At 36.4% G+C, this 17500-nt stretch overlaps 3 non-coding genes across 3 annotated transcripts; all 3 read left to right on the plus strand.

Moving 5' to 3' along the window:
• Positions 1-5614: 5614 nt before the first annotated feature.
• On the plus strand, positions 5615-5733 carry LOC130102662 (5S ribosomal RNA). Its single transcript, XR_008809255.1, has one exon. It is a non-coding gene; the product is annotated as a 5S ribosomal RNA (ribosomal RNA).
• A 5786-nt stretch (positions 5734-11519) lies between these two features.
• Positions 11520-11638, plus strand: LOC130102653 (5S ribosomal RNA). The gene has a single exon (XR_008809252.1). It is a non-coding gene; the product is annotated as a 5S ribosomal RNA (ribosomal RNA).
• Positions 11639-11752: 114 nt separating this feature from the next.
• LOC130102554 (5S ribosomal RNA) lies at positions 11753-11871 on the plus strand. Its single transcript, XR_008809231.1, has one exon. It is a non-coding gene; the product is annotated as a 5S ribosomal RNA (ribosomal RNA).
• The last annotated feature ends 5629 nt before the right edge of the window (positions 11872-17500 follow it).

Consider the following 17500-nt stretch of genomic DNA (forward strand, 5'->3'; position numbering starts at 1 on the left):
CGCACGGCAAAAGAGAATGGACTGGCAGGAGGAACACCCAAGGCAACGGCAATGGACTGGCAGGAGAAAAACGCAAGGCAAACGACAATGGACTGGCAGAAAAAAAACGCACGGCAATCGACAATGGACTGGATAATCGACCACGAGTTAGGAATGGAAACACACGAGATGTGAGAGACAAAAACAGCGAAAGGAAATATTTAAAAGAGGCTACAGTGATTGTGAATGTGGAAAACGTGATCGAGGTAAGAGCGGAGGATATCATTAAAGCTGTAACGGAATTATGTGGACATGGTGGAATTTTAGCGCTAAGACCAAGACAAGGAAAGGAATATGAACTGACAATGGAAAAAGAAGAAATGTGTGACAAACTTACTGATGGACTGGAAATAAAAGGAGTGAAATGTGAAGTGAAAAATTTGCAAAACAGAGACTATGTTGTTTCCTTCATGCACCTGCCCGTCTATCTTGATGATGACGAAATTCTAGAAAAATTGGAAGGATGGAGAGCTACTCCCATCTCGAAAATAAAAAGAAGATGCTATCCGGGCACTGACATAGAGGACGGAACAAGGTTCCTAAAGGTGAGGTTCCCCAAAGAGGTGGCATCGCTGCCGTATAGCACTAAGATGGAAACAGCGGAAGGGCCACAGTATTTTAGGGTGGTGCACAGTCACCAGGTGAAGACCTGTCGGCTGTGCACGAGCCCAGAACACCTACTGAAAGACTGCCCTGAGTTCAAGTGCTATAAATGTGAGGAGAGGGGACATTTTGCACGAGACTGCAATGCTGTCAGGTGCCCGGATTGCAGAGAAACATTAAATAAATGCGACTGTGGGATGGAGGAAGAGGAAGGAGGTAGGGAAAATCAGGTAGACGGACAGGTGCATGAAGGAAACAACGAGGAGGAAGGACAAACTGATGAAGGACAACAGGAAGAAAGCCTACAACAAGAAATGGAAGGAGCAGTGAGAATCAGAGAGGAAGGAGAACAAGAGAACGATAAAGAACAAACAATGGAGCAGGACAATCAAGGGACAGTTATGGACATTTCGGACAATTCTAAAAGTTACCTGGATGATGAGGAGAAAGATGGACATGAAAAGAAGGATCAAAGCGGGACTGAAAGTGAAGAAGAAACAACGATGGACAAAGACAGGGAGGGGAAAGGACAATTAAGGAGAAGACTAGTAAAGGTAAAACCAAATATAAGTAACGCAAGGAAAAAGACTATTTTAAAGATCTTAGATAAAAGTGAAAATAGGTTTGATGTGTTAAAGGATCTGGAGGGAGAAGATGAAGATTAATGGTTTTTAAGTATTTATTTGTTTTTCTTTTAATGGCTTTTAGTTGTGTTACTTTTAATGCCAGAGGACTTTTAGATGTAAGAAAATTTGAGAAACTGAAAGAAATGTTCAAGAATGAAGATGTGATTTTATTACAAGAAACCAACTGGAGGGAAGGTTTTATGACTGAAATAAGAAAAAGATGGAACGGAGAGATTTTATATAATAATGGGGATGATAGGCAGGGCAGAGGTGTAGCGGTTTTAATAAAGGAAAACAGAGGTGTAACATGTAAGAAAATATACAATGATAAAGAAGGGAAATGTATGGTGGTAGAAATGATTTTTGAAGGAAAAGCAATAGTTGTGGTTAATGTTCATGCGCCAAATGAAGAAAATGAAAAGAAAGAGTATTTTAGTATGTTAAGAGAATTTTTAAAGGATTACAAAGAAGTCATTATGATGGGTGATTTTAATACTGTTTTTAGCTAAATTGAAATGGGTGAGGGAATGGTTTTTAAAAGTGACAAAGGAAGAAAAGAGTTGAAATTATTAATGGAAGAAAACAACATGGTTGATATATGGCGAGAAAGAAATGGAAAAATTAGAGAATATTCAAGGAGGCAATTAGTGGGGAATTTTATGTGTAAAACAAGAATTGATTTTATATTATGTACAAGGAATGTGGAAGGATTTATTGGTAGTATGAAATATGAGTTATCAAGCCTAAGTGACCATAAACCAATTTTTATGCACCTAGACTGGAGTTCAATGAAAAAAGGGCCGGGAGTATGGGTTTTAAATACAGAGATTTTAAAGAATGAAGATTATGTCTTAAGTGTTAAAGAAATTATTGAAACAGAAAAGAAGAACGAAATGTACAGTGAAGATAAAAGAATATGGTGGGAAAATACAAAATATTTAGTTAAAAAGTTTACAATCAAGTACTGCAAGCTAATACAGAAAAGCAAGAGAAACAAGGAGAGAGAAATAAGAGAAAATTTGAAAAAAGAATTAAATGAGAATGGGGAAGATATACAAAAAATAAAAGAATTAGTGGGAAAATTGAAAGAAATGGAAGAGGAGAAATATGAAGGAGCTAGACTAAGAAGTAAGTCAAAATACACGGTGGAGGGTGAAAAATGTACAAAGTTTTTCTTCGATCTAGAAAAAAGTAGAGGGAAAGCGAAAATGATAAAAGAAATAAGAGGAAATAATGGAGTAGTTGTGGAAACAAACGAGGAAATTCTAAAAGAAATAAAAGCATACTATGAGAATTTGTTTAGTGCAGAGGGAGTGAAAGAAGAAGAGAAACTGGAGTTACTGAAACAAATAAAAACAACAGTTGGGGAACAAGACAAAAAAGAGTGTGATGAAGAGATAAGAGACGAAGAGATAAAAAGAGCAATAAGTGAATTAAACAAAAAGAAAAGTCCGGGTATAGATGGTTTGGGGAGTGAATTTTATATAGTTTTAAAAGATTTTTTAACTAGCATTTTAAAAGAAGTATATGTAGATGTTTTTAACAAAGGAGAACTGAATCAAAGAATGGGAATGGGTTTAATGAGTTTGATATACAAGAAAAAAGGAGAGAAGATGGATTTGAAGAATTACAGACCAATTACTATGTTGAATACTGACTTAAAGATTTTGTCGAAAATTTTAGCAAACAGATTGAAGGAAGTAATGCCGAGTATAATTAAAACCAATCAAGCGTACGGAGTGAAAGGAAGAGACATTGCAGACACAACAATAAGTATAAAAGATACAATAAGATACATAAATGACAAGAACAAAGAAGGTTATATAATTAGTTTAGATTTTGAAAAAGCGTTTGACAGAGTGGAACATGAATTTTTATTTGATATTTTAAAAAGTTTGGGATTTGGAGGGAATTTTATTAAATGGATACAAATTTTATACAAAGGCGCAGTAACAAAAATTAAATGTAATGGCTTTTTAACAGAGTGTTTTAAAATAACTAGATCAATAAGGCAAGGATGTCCACTTTCAGCTCTTTTATATTCTTTAGTTTCTGAACCGCTAGGTCTGGCCATAAAACAGGAAAAGAGAATTAAGGGAATAAGTGTTGGGGGAGAAAAGAACAAAATATTTCAATATGCGGATGATACTACAATGATAGTAAAGGATCTAGAGAGTGTGAAAAAAGCAATGATAATCGTAGACGTGTTTTGTAAGGGATCAGGAGCAAAAGTAAATGCAGACAAAACAGTGTACATGAGATTTGGTGGGGCAAAAGAATTGACAAATAGTTTTGCATTTAAGGAAACAAAAGAAATAAAGATTTTAGGGGTTTTAATGGGAATGGATGAAAAGAAGGTAGGAGAAGCAATGTGGGAGGAATTATTAGGGGGCATTGAAAGGAGGATGATTTTTTGGAAACTGAGAACTTTAACTTTGAAGGGGAAGGTTTTAATTCTGAATGTTTTAATGGTTTCAAAATTATGGTATGTTTTATATGTGTCATCTATGCCATTGTGGGCAGAAAAAAGGCTGAAAAAATGTTTTTTAGATTTTTTATGGGAAGGGAAGCCAGCAAGATTTGCATACAATACATTGATAGGAGAGGTGGAGAAGGGAGGTTTGGGCTTAATGGATTTTGAACAAAGAAAGAATAGTTTAAGAGTAAAAATAATACAAAAGTACTTAGACGAAGAAAAGAAAACAGCGTGGAAAAAGACAATGGAATATTTTTTAAGTAAATGTGGGAATTTTACACTTGGAGATAATGTACTGTGGATGAGAGCAAAGAAATGGATGACAGAGGGGTTGCCAGATTTTTATAAGGAACTGATGAGTGCCTGGGGAAAATTTTTAAGTAATGTACATTTTAATCCACGAGGTAGAGAGAACATTTTAAATCAGCCTTTATTCTTAAATAACGGCATTTTAAATCAAGGAAAGGAGATTTTTTTTAAGAAATGGTGGGAGCTGGGAATTACAAGAGTGAGAGATGTTTTATATGAATTTAAAGAAGGTTTTTTACCAGTGCAGTATATTGTGGACGTAATGGAGGAGGCAAAGGAGGATTTTAGCAGACAAGAGATAATAAACAAATATGAAATAATAAGAAAGGCAATACCCAAAGACTGGATAAACAGAATTGAAAGCATGGAAGAGGGGACAACTGAAAAAGAAGTGTATGTGAAGTTGGGAGAAAAATTGTATGGTTTTAAAACATGTACGGTGAAGATGTTTTATGGTGTTTTTAGAGATTTTGTTTTTAAGGAGCCGATTGTAAATCGATACTGGATGCAGAAATTCAAAGATTTAAAAGAAGCATGTATATGGAGAAACATGGGGGGGAGGTATGTGGAAACTAAATTGGGATGTTTGGAATATTTTATAAGACATAAAGTGGTTTTTACTGAGGCAATTTTAAACAAAATAGGAATTGAACAAAACAATCTGTGTAAAGTGTGCCAGGAAAAGGAAGAGTGGATCTTACACATGTTTTTATATTGTAAAGAATTGGAGGAATTTTTAAGGAAATGCAAAGTTTTAATTAAAGATTTGACTGAGGAGTGGGATGAAAATGTAATGGAATGGAATAGAGTTGTGATGTTTGGTTGGGAAAAGAAGTGTCAAAACAAAAGTTTTATAAATCTGTGTGTAATGCTAATGAAAAGTGCAATATGGGAGAGAAGAACTGTGGCTAAAAAGGAAAAAATTGTGTTGGATGTGTGGACTGTCTTTAAAAGGAAAACTGAATTATATATTGAAAGATTGTATGTGTATTTTAAAGGTGAAAATATGTTGCATGCTTTTTATAATGTTTTTACCCCAAAAGTTTGTTGTGTTTTAAAAGAATTGATGTGGAAGCTGCCGGGAAGTGAAGAGTTTTTCTAAATTATGTATGTAACTGAAAGATATGTAATGTAGAGATGTTTGTCTAAATTATGTTTGGAAAATTTGTATTTTTTATTGTATTAATTTTTATTGTATTTTATTGATTGAAATTTCTTAATAAAAAAAAAAAAAAAAAAAAGCACGCCCGATCTCGTCTGATCTCGGAAGCTAAGCAGGGTCGGGCCTGGTTAGTACTTGGATGGGAGACCGCCTGGGAATACCAGGTGCTGTTAGCTTTTTGGTAAAAAAAAAAAAAGCACGCCCGATCTCGTCTGATCTGGAAGCTAAGCAAGGTCGGGCCTGGTTAGTACTTGGATGGGAGACCGCCTGGGAATACCAGGTGCTGTAAGCTTTATTGTTTAAAAAAAAAAAAAAAAAAAAAGAGTCAATGAGCTTCTTCAAAAAGCCGGAAAGAGTCTCTTTGTTTCTTCAAAAAGCCCAATTTTGGCAGCAGATTTCGCTTACGGCCATACCACCTTGAGCACGCCCGATCTCGTCTGATCTCGGAAGCTAAGCAAGGTTGGGCCTGGTTAGTACTTGGATGGGAGACCGCCTGGGAATACCAGGTGCTGTCAGCTTTATTGTTAAAAAAAAAAGAAAGAAAAAAAAAGAGTCAATGATCTTCTTCAAAAAGCCGGAAAGAGTCTCTTTGTTTCTTCAAAAAGCCCAATTTTGGCAGCAGATTACGCTTACGGCCATACCACCTTGAGCACGCCCTCTGGTGGAGACAGGAAGTGGTATTGCGAGTGAAGTAGTGAGAAGTGAGTGTGTTTGTTTGGGTCGGACGAAGGATTTCTTTTTTCAAACTATTAAGATCAACTGTTTGAAAGGAGAGCGTGCATTTTGGAGTAATTTAATCCTCAAACAGCTTTTGCTGTTTGGGGATAGATACTTCCAGAAGCAGAAAAGGAGAAATGGATGGACAAAAGGAGACGGGAAGAGGTCGAAGCATGTGGAGCATGAGAAGTGAAGAGCGCAACTATGGCAAGGAGCTGACGGTGCTGGTGGAGATAGAGGGTGAAGAAAGAATTACAATGATGGAACTTTTGAAGAGAGTGAAGGAAGAATGCGGAGGAGTTATTGGATGCAGATATAAAACTCCAAAGGAGTACGAGTTGACGATGGAGGATGCGAAGGCAAAGGAAAAAATTCTAGATGGCTTAAAGATCAGAAACAGCCGGGTGATGGTAAAAGAGGTGGATTGCATGGAGGTGGTTGTTTCTTTTTTAGGACTGCCCATGTACATTTTAGATGAAGAAATTTTGAACAAGCTAAATGAATGGGGAGTAACAGCGGCATCTAAAATTAAGAGGAGAGTGTGGCCGGGAACGGACATTGCGGATGGGACAAGGTTTTTGAAAGTGAAGTTCAATAATGAAGTCAAATCGTTGCCTTATTCGACAAAATTTGAGACTCTTGGCGGCACAGAACATTTTAGAGTTATACATGATAGACAAGTGAAGGTTTGCCGTCTCTGCATACAACCGGGGCATGTTGTTAGAGACTGCCCGAATTTTAGGTGTTTCAGATGTGGCACACAAGGACATTATGCAAGAGAGTGCAAAGAAGAGAATTGTGGCGAGTGTGGAATGCGGCCAGGACGATGCATGTGTGAAATGCCGACAGTGATAGAAGAGGAGTGCAATGAGGAGAACATATCAGATCGGTATGAGGTGGAGGAAAGAGAAGGAGGCGAGGAGGGAAGCGCAGAAGGAGACGTCGGTCAAAGCTCCGGGGCAGAGGAAGAGGGAGCGGAAAGAACGGAGGACATGGAGAGTAGGAGCAGCCAAGAGGAGAGGCGCTCGGGGCGGAGGATGAGAGATGGAGTGAAGAGAGGGGACGCAACAAGTAAAGAGATGGTTCCTCGAGGTCTGGAGTGTGAAGATGGAGGAAGAAAGATGGAAGAAAGTGGTAGTGAAGAAGGAGACGATGCCAAAAGTCAAGGAGGAAAGCATTGTGAGGAAAAAAGAGTGAAGAAGAACGAGGGGGGGAGAAAGGAGAAAGAAATGCCAGAGAATCCTGTGTCAAGCGTGGAGGAGGATATGGACCTGTCTGAGGAGAAGAGTATGACAAAGAAAAGAAAGAAGAAAATGGCAGAAACGCATGAGGCAGAAAGTAAGAGCACTGTTTAATTTGAATGGGTATAAATCTTTTAAAATTTTTGTTTATTACTATGTGGGGTATTATGCACATAGTGTGTTTGAACTGTAATGGGTTAAGAGACCTCAACAAGTTCGAGAAGGTAAAGAGACTATTAAAAGCGGATGTGATATGCTTACAAGAGACACACTGGACAGGGGACTTAATGGACAATATAAAAAAGAGATGGGAGGGAGAAATTTATGTGAGTAATGGAAATATAAAAGCCTGTGGAGTGGCTATTCTGATTAAAAAAGACAGAGTACAAAATGTGAAACAGATATATAAGGATGGAAGTGGGAGATTATTAGGACTTGAGTTTATGTTTTGCAATGAATTGTTTAGGATTATAAACATTTATGCACCAAATATAGAGGTGGACAGAAAAGAAGTCTTTAATGAAATGAAGAAAATATATAAAGGGAGGTGTATAGTGGTTGGTGATTTCAATGTGTGGTGCACGAGGATGGATGCTTGTAGCACTGCCAATTTTAAATCTGATGGGTCAAGAAAAATTTTAATGGAGTGGATGCGGAATGAGGATATAGTGGATGTGTGGAGGGAAGATAATCCATATAGGAGAGAATTTTCGAGAAGACAAATGGTGATGGGGAGCTTAAAACAGAGCCGTATAGATTTGTGTTTGACAAAAAGAGAAATGTTAAAATATGTTAAAAATGTGAAGTATAAGTTTGTTAGCTTAAGTGATCATGCTGTGATGACAGTTAAGGTGGGTGTAACTGAGGAGAAGAAGGGAGGTGGAGTGTGGTGTTTAAATGCTAATTTGTTAAAGGAAGAAGCGTATAAAGAAAATATTGTTAAATGTATAAACTATGAGATGCAGAACCCGTTGTTTGAGGAAAATGTATGTGAGTGGTGGGAGGGAATGAAAGAGAAAATAAAAAAAAGAAGTATTAGGTATTCAAAACAAAGGAATTTTATGAGGAGAAGTAAAGCAGAAACATTAGAAAATGCATTAAATTTGGAAGCGGAAAAAATAGAAAACACTCCAGGGTATGGTGAGGAAAGCTATTTGAAGTTAAAAACAGAATTAGAAGAGTATGAGAAAGAGAAAAGTAAAGGAGTAATAATAAGGAGTAGAGCTCAATATGCTTTGGAGGGAGAAAGGAGTACAAAATTCTTCCTCAATTTAGAAAATAAAAAGCAGAGTAGAAAGCAGATAGTAGAGTTGGAAAATAAGAATGGTGATAAAGTTAATGATTTTGTGGGGATATTAGAAGAAGTGGAGGGTTTTTATAGAGAATTATTTAAGAAAGAGGGTGTAAAACAAGAGTGTGTGGATGAAGTTTTGAGTGCTGTGAATGTGAAGTTAGGTGAGGATGAGAAGAGTATGTGTGAGGGGGATATAGGGATTGAAGAAATAAAATGTGCTATAAATCAGACAAAAAAGAATAAAAGTCCGGGTTCGGATGGTTTAACCCATGAGTTTTACAAAACTTTTATAGAGACCTTAGCACCATTGCTGCTAAAGGTGTATAAAGATATGGAAGAGAGGTCGGAAATGCCGAAATCTATGTGTTTAGGAATGATAACAATCTTATATAAGAATAAAGGAAGCCCGATGAAGCTGGAAAATTATAGGCCTTTGAGTTTATTGAATTCTGATTATAAAATTTTAACAAAAGTTATAGCGAATAGAATGAAGCAGGTGGTAGGGAGTATTGTGTCACCGAGTCAGGCATATAGTATAAAGGGGAGAGATATTGTGGACACTATATGTACAATAAGAGATGTAGTAGATAGCATGGGGAAAGATGGGAAGGGGGGGTTGGTTTTATCAGTGGATTTGAACAAAGCATTTGATAGAGTAGAGCATAGTTTTATTGAACAGACATTGGCAAAATATGGTTTTGGAGATAAAATAAGAAGGTGGATAAAGTTAATATATGAAAATGCTAGAAGCTGTGTTAAAATTAATGGGATTTTAACTGATTCCTTTCCTTTAGAAAGGTCAGTTAGACAAGGGTGCCCATTATCAGCTTTGTTATATTCAATAATAGCGGAGCCACTGGCTTCTCTGATTAAAAGGGATAAAGGTATAAGAGGTATTCAAATACCATACGGGGGAGTAAGTGTAATTCACCAGTATGCGGATGATACAACCTTTACAGTCAGGGATATGGAGAGTGTGAGGAGAATAAAAATGCAGATGGAAATGTATGGAAAAGCCTCAGGTGCTAAGATAAATGTTGACAAGTCAGAAATAATGAGTTTAGGAGGAGGGGTAGATTTAGAAGGGTTAGATGTTCCTTTTAAAATAACGAAAGATTATTTAGAGATTTTAGGAGTGTGTGTAGGAGGGAATGCGAAAGAGGCTAGAGATGCTACATGGACAGGAGTTTTAAACAAAATTAAACAAGTGCTTAATTTTTGGAGGTTAAGAGATCTGAGATTAAGAGGAAAAGTAGTTGTGGCAAATTCATTAATATTTACGAAGTGTAACTATGTGATGGGAGCAATTGATTTGCCGGACTGGGTCTTGAATGAGATAAAGGAGGCTGTGATTGCTTTTGTCTGGGGAGGTAAAGGTATTAAGATATCAACAAAAACATTGATTGCTGATTATAAGGAGGGAGGTCTGAGGATGGTAGATTTAGAGGTAAAGAGGAAGGCAATAAGAGTTAAAACAATAAAAAAGTATGTGTGTGACAAAGTAGAGTATGGGTGGAAGGGGTATATGAGGAAGTTTTTAAATGAGGGTGGAGGATGTGGTGAAGAAGGATTGTTTATGGCCTTTAAAAAACCTATGACTGCAAAAATGCCATTGTTTTATCAAGAGGTTTTTAGTGCCTGGGCTGAATTTTTGGATAAAGTGGATTATGAATGTGATAACATAAACCAGGTGCTTAACCAGCCGTTATTTCTGAGCACAAAAATTAAGAGGGGAGGGAAAACGCTATATAATAAATTGTTTATGAGAGCGGGAGTGAGAAAGGTGAAAGACATGGCATATGAGTATGTTACAGGTTTTTTGCCAAATAGGGCTGTATATGATTGTGTGGTGGGATGGGATGATGAAATTGAGAAATCTAAAGTGGACTGTGAATGTGAAAACATTAAAACAAGCATTCCGGAAAGGTGGGTGCAAAGGATTGAGAGAGAGACTGTGAAAGTAGGAGATTGGGGGTTCCCTGAAATGTATGTTATGGATAATAAAGAAAAAAGGTTTCTGTGTCAGTTAAGTGTGAAAACAGTCTATAAGATGTTGGTGAAAAAGGAAATCAAGGCGCCTGCATCAGAGGTAGTGTGGCCAAGGGTATTCCCTGGAATGAATGTAAAGGTGATCTGGAGTAATTTAAATGTGAAATATAATGGACTGAACTGTGAAAACCTGGACTTTAAATTAAGACATAACAGAGTCTATACAAAGGTGGTGATTCACCAAATGAACAGAAATGTAAAAAGAGAATGTGATGTATGTGGGATAGAGCCAGAAACATTGATGCACATTTTTTTTGACTGTAAAGAACTGGAAGCATTTCATGCAAAAATTAAAGCGTTGGTGAAAAAAGGATTGGGAAAAGATGAGACAGGGGATGAATGGAGAAAGTTGTTCTTGTTTGGGATAAATGTGAATAAAAATGATAGGAAGGTGAATTTATGGAACATAGTATTAAGTAATGCAAGATATGCGATATGGGTGAGGAGGAATATGGCGTATTATGAAAAGAAAAAAGTGGATGTATCGACAATGTTCAAATCAATTTTAAGGGAAAATGTGTATTTGATGTGGAAATATTTACCAAAAGAGGAATTTGAAATGGCGTTTGTGGAAGGGAATGAGCTGATTAGTATAGAAGAGAGAAAAGGGTTATGTATGAAGTTTGATTAATATGAATTATGATGGGTTGGGTAAAATGTTGATGTTATACTTTGTTTTTGTTTTTTGTTTTTTGATAGGCTTGTGGTTTGTTTCTAAAGGCTTATGTGGTTGATGCCTGATTGAAAATGTTATAGGTATGAAGGTTTGAATTTGAGTTATTGTTGTTTTGTAAATATTATTTTTGTACTTTTTGATAATAAAAAAAAAAAAAAAAAAAAAAAAAGCACGCCCGATCTCGTCTGATCTCGGAAGCTAAGCAAGGTCGGGCCTGGTTAGTACTTGGATGGGAGACCGCCTGGGAATACCAGGTGCTGTAAGCTTTATTGTTTACTTTACTAATGTTCTAACCTTTCAAATAGCCCAATTTTGGCAGCAGATTTCGCTTACGGCCATACCACCTTGAGCACGCCCGATCTCGTCTGATCTCGGAAGCTAAGCAAGGTTGGGCCTGGTTAGTACTTGGATGGGAGACTGCCTGGGAATACCAGGTGCTGTAAGCTTTATTGTTAAAAAAAAAAAAAAAAAAAAAAAAAAAAAGAGTCAATGAGCTTCTTCAAAAAGCCGGAAAGAGTCTCTTTGTTTCTTCAAAAAGCCCAATTTTGGCAGCAGATTTCGCTTACGGCCATACCACCTTGAGCACGCCCGATCTCGTCTGATCTCGGAAGCTAAGCAAGGTCGGGCCTGGTTAGTACTTGGATGGGAGACCGCCTGGGAATACCAGGTGCTGTAAGCTTTATTGTAAAAAAAAAAAAAAAAAAAAAAAAAAAGAGTCAATGAGCTTCTTCAAAAAGCCGGAAAGAGTCTCTTTGTTTCTTCAAAAAGCCCAATTTTGGCAGCAGATTTCGCTTACGGCCATACCACCTTGAGCACGCCCTAGTGGTAGCAGGAAGTTGTGTGGCAGTAGTTGGGAGAGGAAGGCTCTCCCCCATTTTGTTTTTTTCTATTTGTTTGTTTTGTGAGTTTTTGTTACTTTAAGTTCGCTTTTTGTTTGTTTTTTCGCTTTTTCAAACCACCTTACAGCAGCTTTGGCTGGCTGGAGGGTGGTTTTTTGTTTTTGTTTTTTTGCAAGCATGGACGGATTAACGGCAATCGACACTGGACTGGCAGGAGGAAGACGCATGGTAATCGACACTGGAATGGCAGGAGGAACACGTACGGCAAACGACAATGGACTGGCAGGAGGAACACGCACGGCAAAAGAGAATGGACTGGCAGGAGGAACACCCAAGGCAAACGACAATGGACTGGCAGAAAAAAAACGCACGGCAATCGACAATGGACTGGATAATCGACCACGAGTTAGGAATGGAAACACACGAGATGTGAGAGACAAAAACAGCGAAAGGAAATATTTAAAAGAGGCTACAGTGATTGTGAATGTGGAAAACGTGATCGAGGTAAGAGCGGAGGATATCATTAAAGCTGTAACGGAATTATGTGGACATGGTGGAATTTTAGCGCTAAGACCAAGACAAGGAAAGGAATATGAACTGACAATGGAAAAAGAAGAAATGTGTGACAAACTTACTGATGGACTGGAAATAAAAGGAGTGAAATGTGAAGTGAAAAATTTGCAAAACAGAGACTATGTTGTTTCCTTCATGCACCTGCCCGTCTATCTTGATGATGACGAAATTCTAGAAAAATTGGAAGGATGGAGAGTTACTCCCATCTCGAAAATAAAAAGAAGATGCTATCCGGGCACTGACATAGAGGACGGAACAAGGTTCCTAAAGGTGAGGTTCCCCAAAGAGGTGGCATCGCTGCCGTATAGCACTAAGATGGAAACAGCGGAAGGGCCACAGTATTTTAGGGTGGTGCACAGTCACCAGGTGAAGACCTGTCGGCTGTGCACGAGCCCAGAACACCTACTGAAAGACTGCCCTGAGTTCAAGTGCTATAAATGTGAGGAGAGGGGACATTTTGCACGAGACTGCAATGCTGTCAGGTGCCCGGATTGCAGAGAAACATTAAATAATGCGACTGTAGGATGGAGGAAGAGGAAGGAGGTAGGGAAAATCAGGTAGACGGACAGGTGCATGAAGGAAACAACGAGGAGGAAGGACAAACTGATGAAGGACAACAGGAAGAAAGCCTACAACAAGAAATGGAAGGAGCAGTGAGAATCAGAGAGGAAGGAGAACAAGAGAACGATAAAGAACAAACAATGGAGCAGGACAATCAAGGGACAGTTATGGACATTTCGGACAATTCTAAAAGTTACCTGGATGATGAGGAGAAAGATGGACATGAAAAGAAGGATCAAAGCGGGACTGAAAGTGAAGAAGAAACAACGATGGACAAAGACAGGGAGGGGAAAGGACAATTAAGGAGAAGACTAGTAAAGGTAAAACCAAATATAAGTAACGCAAGGAAAAAGACTATTTTAAAGATCTTAGATAAAAGTGAAAATAGGTTTGATGTGTTAAAGGATCTGGAGGGAGAAGATGAAGATTAATGGTTTTTAAGTATTTATTTGTTTTTCTTTTAATGGCTTTTAGTTGTGTTACTTTTAATGCCAGAGGACTTTTAGATGTAAGAAAATTTGAGAAACTGAAAGAAATGTTCAAGAATGAAGATGTGATTTTATTACAAGAAACCAACTGGAGGGAAGGTTTTATGACTGAAATAAGAAAAAGATGGAACGGAGAGATTTTATATAATAATGGGGATGATAGGCAGGGCAGAGGTGTAGCGGTTTTAATAAAGGAAAACAGAGGTGTAACATGTAAGAAAATATACAATGATAAAGAAGGGAAATGTATGGTGGTAGAAATGATTTTTGAAGGAAAAGCAATAGTTGTGGTTAATGTTCATGCGCCAAATGAAGAAAATGAAAAGAAAGAGTATTTTAGTATGTTAAGAGAATTTTTAAAGGATTACAAAGAAGTCATTATGATGGGTGATTTTAATACTGTTTTTAGCAAAATTGAAATGGGTGAGGGAATGGTTTTTAAAAGTGACAAAGGAAGAAAAGAGTTGAAATTATTAATGGAAGAAAACAACATGGTTGATATATGGCGAGAAAGAAATGGAAAAATTAGAGAATATTCAAGGAGGCAATTAGTGGGGAATTTTATGTGTAAAACAAGAATTGATTTTATATTATGTACAAGGAATGTGGAAGGATTTATTGGTAGTATGAAATATGAGTTATCAAGCCTAAGTGACCATAAACCAATTTTTATGCACCTAGACTGGAGTTCAATGAAAAAAGGGCCGGGAGTATGGGTTTTAAATACAGAGATTTTAAAGAATGAAGATTATGTCTTAAGTGTTAAAGAAATTATTGAAACAGAAAAGAAGAACGAAATGTACAGTGAAGATAAAAGAATATGGTGGGAAAATACAAAATATTTAGTTAAAAAGTTTACAATCAAGTACTGCAAGCTAATACAGAAAAGCAAGAGAAACAAGGAGAGAGAAATAAGAGAAAATTTGAAAAAAGAATTAAATGAGAATGGGGAAGATATACAAAAAATAAAAGAATTAGAGGGAAAATTGAAAGAAATGGAAGAGGAGAAATATGAAGGAGCTAGACTAAGAAGTAAGTCAAAATACACGGTGGAGGGTGAAAAATGTACAAAGTTTTTCTTCGATCTAGAAAAAAGTAGAGGGAAAGCGAAAATGATAAAAGAAATAAGAGGAAATAATGGAGTAGTTGTGGAAACAAACGAGGAAATTCTAAAAGAAATAAAAGCATACTATGAGAATTTGTTTAGTGCAGAGGGAGTGAAAGAAGAAGAGAAACTGGAGTTACTGAAACAAATAAAAACAACAGTTGGGGAACAAGACAAAAAAGACTGTGATGAAGAGATAAGAGACGAAGAGATAAAAAGAGCAATAAGTGAATTAAACAAAAAGAAAAGTCCGGGTATAGATGGTTTGGGGAGTGAATTTTATATAGTTTTAAAAGATTTTTTAACTAGCATTTTAAAAGAAGTATATGTAGATGTTTTTAACAAAGGAGAACTGAATCAAAGAATGGGAATGGGTTTAATGAGTTTGATATACAATAAAAAAGGAGAGAAGATGGATTTGAAGAATTACAGACCAATTACTATGTTGAATACTGACTTAAAGATTTTGTTGAAAATTTTAGCAAACAGATTGAAGGAAGTAATGCCGAGTATAATTAAAACCAATCAAGCGTACGGAGTGAAAGGAAGAGACATTGCAGACACAACAATAAGTATAAAAGATACAATAAGATACATAAATGACAAGAACAAAGAAGGTTATATAATTAGTTTAGATTTTGAAAAAGCGTTTGACAGAGTGGAACATGAATTTTTATTTGATATTTTAAAAAGTTTGGGATTTGGAGGGAATTTTATTAAATGGATACAAATTTTATACAAAGGCGCAGTAACAAAAATTAAATGTAATGGCTTTTTAACAGAGTGTTTTAAAATAACTAGATCAATAAGGCAAGGATGTCCACTTTCAGCTCTTTTATATTCTTTAGTTTCTGAACCGCTAGGTCTGGCCATAAAACAGGAAAAGAGAATTAAGGGAATAAGTGTTGGGGGAGAAAAGAACAAAATATTTCAATATGCGGATGATACTACAATGATAGTAAAGGATCTAGAGAGTGTGAAAAAAGCAATGATAATCGTAGACGTGTTTTGTAAGGGATCAGGAGCAAAAGTAAATGCAGACAAAACAGTGTACATGAGATTTGGTGGGGCAAAAGAATTGACAAATAGTTTTGCATTTAAGGAAACAAAAGAAATAAAGATTTTAGGGGTTTTAATGGGAATGGATGAAAAGAAGGTAGGAGAAGCAATGTGGGAGGAATTATTAGGGGGCATTGAAAGGAGGATGATTTTTTGGAAACTGAGAACTTTAACTTTGAAGGGGAAGGTTTTAATTCTGAATGTTTTAATGGTTTCAAAATTATGGTATGTTTTATATGTGTCATCTATGCCATTGTGGGCAGAAAAAAGGCTGAAAAAATGTTTTTTAGATTTTTTATGGGAAGGGAAGCCAGCAAGAATTGCATACAATACATTGATAGGAGAGGTTGAGAAGGGAGGTTTGGGCTTAATGGATTTTGAACAAAGAAAGAATAGTTTAAGAGTAAAAATAATACAAAAGTATTTAGACGAAGAAAAGAAAACAGCGTGGAAAAAGACAATGGAATATTTTTTAAGTAAATGTGGGAATTTTACACTTGGAGATAATGTACTGTGGATGAGAGCAAAGAAATGGATGACAGAGGGGTTGCCAGATTTTTATAAGGAACTGATGAGTGCCTGGGGAAAATTTTTAAGTAATGTACATTTTAATCCACGAGGTAGAGAGAACATTTTAAATCAGCCTTTATTCTTAAATAACGGCATTTTAAATCAAGGAAAGGAGATTTTTTTTAAGAAATGGTGGGAGCTGGGAATTACAAGAGTGAGAGATGTTTTATATGAATTTAAAGAAGGTTTTTTACCAGTGCAGTATATTGTGGACGTAATGGAGGAGGCAAAGGAGGATTTTAGCAGACAAGAGATAATAAACAAATATGAAATAATAAGAAAGGCAATACCCAAAGACTGGATAAACAGAATTGAAAGCATGGAAGAGGGGACAACTGAAAAAGAAGTGTATGTGAAGTTGGGAGAAAAATTGTATGGTTTTAAAACATGTACGGTGAAGATGTTTTATGGTGTTTTTAGAGATTTTGTTTTTAAGGAGCCGATTGTAAATCGATACTGGATGCAGAAATTCAAAGATTTAAAAGAAGCATGTATATGGAGAAACATGGGGGGGAGGTATGTGGAAACTAAATTGGGATGTTTGGAATATTTTATAAGACATAAAGTGGTTTTTACTGAGGCAATTTTAAACAAAATAGGAATTGAACAAAACAATCTGTGTAAAGTGTGCCAGGAAAAGGAAGAGTGGATCTTAAACATGTTTTTATATGGTAAAGAATTGGAGGAATTTTTAAGGAAATGCAAAGTTTTAATTAAAGATTTGACTGAGGAGTGGGATGAAAATGTAATGGAATGGAATAGAGTTGTGATGTTTGGTTGGGAAAAGAAGTGTCAAAACAAAAGTTTTATAAATCTGTGTGTAATGCTAATGAAAAGTGCAATATGGGAGAGAAGAACTGTGGCTAAAAAGGAAAAAATTGTGTTGGATGTGTGGACTGTCTTTAAAAGGAAAACTGAATTATATATTGAAAGATTGTATGTGTATTTTAAAGGTGAAAATATGTTGCATGCTTTTTATAATGTTTTTACCCCAAAAGTTTGTTGTGTTTTAAAAGAATTGATGTGGAAGCTGCCGGGAAGTGAAGAGTTTTTCTAAATTATGTATGTAACTGAAAGATATGTAATGTAGAGATGTTTGTCTAAATTATGTTT

This window comes from Rhinichthys klamathensis, unplaced genomic scaffold, assembly GCF_029890125.1.
Source record: "Rhinichthys klamathensis goyatoka isolate OS25496 unplaced genomic scaffold, OSU_Roscu_1.1 h1tg000011l_1, whole genome shotgun sequence".
NCBI lineage: Eukaryota > Metazoa > Chordata > Actinopteri > Cypriniformes > Leuciscidae > Rhinichthys > Rhinichthys klamathensis.